The 4,430-nt window shown below is 37.3% G+C and overlaps 1 long non-coding RNA gene across 1 annotated transcript; it reads left to right on the plus strand.

Moving 5' to 3' along the window:
- The first annotated feature begins 2,765 nt into the window (after nt 1–2,765).
- LOC122075352 lies at nt 2,766–4,200 on the plus strand. The gene is made up of 2 exons (XR_006139222.1): nt 2,766–3,330; nt 3,723–4,200. It is a non-coding gene; the product is annotated as an uncharacterized LOC122075352 (long non-coding RNA).
- The last annotated feature ends 230 nt before the right edge of the window (nt 4,201–4,430 follow it).

A 4,430-nucleotide genomic window follows, 5' to 3' on the forward strand; every position in this document is an offset into this window, starting at 1 on the left:
TTTTTTTGGGGGGTGGGGGAACCGTTCTGTTGTTTCTGGCTCCTGGAATGCTGCAATTAAATTTTTTTATTTACCCAAAGAAAATGAAACAATGTGAAGATTTTTTTTTTTTGGTTTATAAATGAAAAATAATTTCTCATATTAAAAGATTCATGTCACACAGCCACAAAGATGATTTGGGCTTAAGATGACGAATCATGTATAATTCCCTTATTCCTAAAACTCAAACCAACCCTAATATCTCACAAGGTATGTATAGCTTAGCAGATGAAACCATATATAGCTACCTTAAAGTCTCAAATTGTAAAGCATGAAGCCAGCTCCATTCTAAAGGGAAGGCCTTGAAAACCCTACAAAACAAAGGGAGGGATAGGATTCCTTTCCATAGAGCCCATGAACTATAGAGTGATCTTACAACTGGGGTGACCTCAGGACATGTGCCCCGGTCTTCCCAACTGTGGAATCACTCTATGGTCCATGGGCTCTATGAAGAAAATCTGGATCAAGTATTCTAAATGATTGTGATGTGGAGAGATAGAGAAAGGTTATTGGCATTAACTCCACTACCAATTGACAATCAACTCAATGAACATTTTCCTTTTAACACCCCCTTAAAAAAAAAACCTCTTAGGTATATTGGTTTGTCACTCTGAGCATCATCATTAGAGGAATGAGATAATTGTCCAATCTCGACATCCCCTACAGGAAATGTTGGCCACTAGGGTATCCAAAATATAAATAAATAAATAAATCATAAGTCTTACCTTAAACGACATTAGGGGATTCCAGCTATTTTCAAGTGGGACTTAACATCACATGCATGTAAATTCTAGCGTAGACTCTCCAATGGAATGCAACACTTGATTAAGTGGCTGATGAGCATAAAGTAGACCAGCTACTTACTATAAGAAATCAAGGATTTAGCAGTGGTATGGAACTGATCATGGCCACAACCCGATTCTAAAGCCTTTTTTGGAGGTAAACAAAACCTCCATGAATCTGCCACTAACCATGCCACAGATATTTAAAGCTATTAAAATTAATTTTATTATAGAGCTTCCATCCCAAATATAGTGACCCTTCAATAGTTAAGGTTAATGCGGTGATGCGACTTGTGTAGCGAGGGGCTTTTCGCAGAGAAACCTGTCAAGTTCAGTCTATAAATTCTCCTACTATCTAAAAAGGGGACGTTTTCAATCGAAAGTGGACTTTGGATCATAGCCTAAACCAAAGGTGCATGCCTAGTAGCGTAGGGAGACTAATTTGGTAGCAAATCCCATCCTCAGGTAAACCAAGCAGCCAACAATTTTCAGAACGGTCCACCCATGATAATCTTATCATGACAGTTCAAATATCTACCATGCGGTAAATAATGGGGCCAAAAATTTGTGATGGTCCCCTACTCACATGAAAGATTTTTGCCCAAATAGAATTTGTCAAGTGCAAAATAGAGGATTGAAAATTCAAAACCATGGGAGAGTTTAATTAAGTAATTATTACAATATTTTATGTATGCACGAAAATATATATATATATATATATATGGGGATGCATTCCAATACATAAGAGGGTATTTGTTAAATTAGACTGTGAAAATTGACATATGATTAATCCAAACAATGTTCGATCTACCCAATTGACAGAATTATGACCTAATTATTCTTTGTGACCTAATCAGGATTCAGGATGGGCCATTTAATGTGCATATAAAAATGGATTTGACTCGTACACAGAAAAAATGAAAACATTTAAAAAAAATGTAGAAAAAAATGGAAAATACAAAAAAACGACCATACAACACAAAAAGATTTATGCGATTTAGTAAAATTGCCCACGTTTATGGTGAGATGAGGTATACTTCGTTATCAATGAAGAATAGGATTACCATCACTCATCTTCATACTTCTCTCAGATTTTAAAGAAAATCATCTTTCTACAAATTTGTAATGAAACCTAATATTGATAATTTACCCAAATAATCACATAACCCCTAAAATCGATGTGATAAACTACAAGACATTGTAACACCCCCACCCCTCCAACATGCTAAGATAAGTTTTTAAGAAACCCTATAATTCAAACCCAAACAATTAAGAGAACATGGTCTATCAGTAAAATAATTCCAGGAGGGAATCGCCCTCTATGGTTTTTCACAAGCCCAAAAAGATGAGGGAAATCAAAATGACAACAGAAAGAGCAACAAGAGGACCGCATTCCCACTCTTCCCAAGTCCCATCATGGATGCCCCCTTAAAGAAAGTCCAAATTTGGTGGGTCCCTTACAACCCATAACACCTAATCTCCTTGCCCATATCCTGTCCAACCGTGATAATTGCCACTTCCATATCTCTTTCTTTCTTTCTTTCTTTCTTTCTTTCTTTCTTTCTTTCTTCCTTTCTTTCTCTCTCTCTCTCTCTCTCTGAATTCTATTCCCACAATAGCTAAATATATAACCATTTCTGGGAGTCTAGGCTGACCAACTCACCGTATTCCATTAATCCAGAAAATGGGACCGTATTGAACTGTAAAGGCTTTCTCCAACCAAATTAGGAAAAGATTCGATATGATATGAGAGTTGTTGGTCTGTGGATGATAATCTCTGATGCAAAGAAAGTAATGCCCTTTGGATGGCATGAGAGTCAATTGCCTCATTGGGAATTTTTGCTGTAACCCAATTCAATTCATCATGCAAAGGGCTCACTTTGCCTATTTATATGATGAAAAATTGATCAATGAAGCTTGGACTTGAGATATATGAGGGTAGCTAAAGAGATCATTAGAGACTATTTGAGTCTTAATCCCTAGCAATGGGAATCGTTTAAGGGCCTTGCATGAAAGGGTGGAGAGTGGAGTGCAGCCAAGGATGACTTGCCGGCCTAATCCAAGAGATGGGTTTTGCACTGGTGGTGGTGTTGAACCCTAATTTCAGGATAGTTGGCAAGTTGTCCTTGGCTATATTTGGCTCTCTTCGTCTCATGTAAGACCTAAAGGACGATGGAAAGGGAAAAGCTAAGGAGTCACAGTTACTGTTAGAAGAGGGAGCGCAGCCATCAATCGACCTTGCATGAAGAGGCAGGGAGTTTTAAGGCAGCCAAGGATGTCTTGCCGGCGAGCAACCGTAAACTGGCGTGCCTGGAATGAAAGTAGTGATCGGCAAGTTGTCCTTGGCTACATTGGACTCTCTTCTTCTCATGTAAGACCCAGATGATGAGACATCAATACCGCAGCCAAGATAATAAGTTTTCTCATTCCCTTAGTGTTTGCACCATTTGATTGTTTCTTTTGGAGATAACCCATATTTTTAATCTGTCTGAAGGCACTGCATGAATAGGTAAGAGTGATATGCTTTCATGCCTGAACTGAGATCATGCACCATACTGATGTACATGATGTTCACTATCGTTTCACTTAAAAGTTCAAACTTGTAAAAAAGGGCAACATCAATTATACATCAATACTCTCGCACATGAGCAGATCACACATAGAGCTCACGTGTTTTTGTTCGATTTTTGCATTTTCTAAGAGTCGAACACTCAACCTCCCTGCTCTGATACCATATCACTATAATTTCACCTAAAAATTTGAAGTATGTACTAACACATGACAACATGGGTTCACACCTTTTCTTATTTCCCATTTGAACATTTTATCAGTCTTATTAACTTATTAACAGTTGTTGAATTGCCTATGATTCTTTTACGTGTACTGTGTCAATCTTCACAGAGTTTCATGAAGATCAGAGTGAATAATGATCAACATACGTGGAAGGATTAGTGAAGGAGAAGAAAGACAATGGTTTGAGTTATGAAAAGTGAAAAGGACATGCACTGCAAGATTCTACAGAAAACATAAAATTTATGCTGCCATTGAGTGTGAAATAGTTGGTGTCTGCTACCATCTCAGAGTCTTTTAGGACATCAATGATTCAAAATGTCGAAGGAGACTAAGAAAGCTTAGCCATGTGATTGACAAGACAAGAATAACTTTCGACAAGGATAATGAGAGCATTTTTAGCAACATTCATGGGCAAAAGGGCTTCTTCATAGTGGGGGCAATTGAGCTCTCTTTGTTTAGCTTTGTATTAATATTGATCGGATTGAGCCTTTTTGCAAGGTTTCATGTTAACTCATATAAAGCCAAATGTGTGTTTATTTACTTTATATGGGATTACTGTATCCCATGGCTCAATCAAACTCACCCCTAATTAAGGGTCCTAGAGTCCAGAGGCTTAGGACTTTCATTAAAGTACAGATTCGAGCAAGAGGGGAATGCATGGCAGTGCACTTGTAGAGATATATGGAAGTGCTGTAACACTCCAAGATAATGTTCTTTTATTTATTTTATTTTTGGGTAAAAGTTCAATTATATTAAAAAAAAAAATGAAAGAAAGAATACAAGAAGGAAAAATCCAAACATCAACACATAATGTGA

Source organism: Macadamia integrifolia, chromosome 4, assembly GCF_013358625.1.
Source record: "Macadamia integrifolia cultivar HAES 741 chromosome 4, SCU_Mint_v3, whole genome shotgun sequence".
NCBI classification, from domain to species: domain Eukaryota; kingdom Viridiplantae; phylum Streptophyta; class Magnoliopsida; order Proteales; family Proteaceae; genus Macadamia; species Macadamia integrifolia.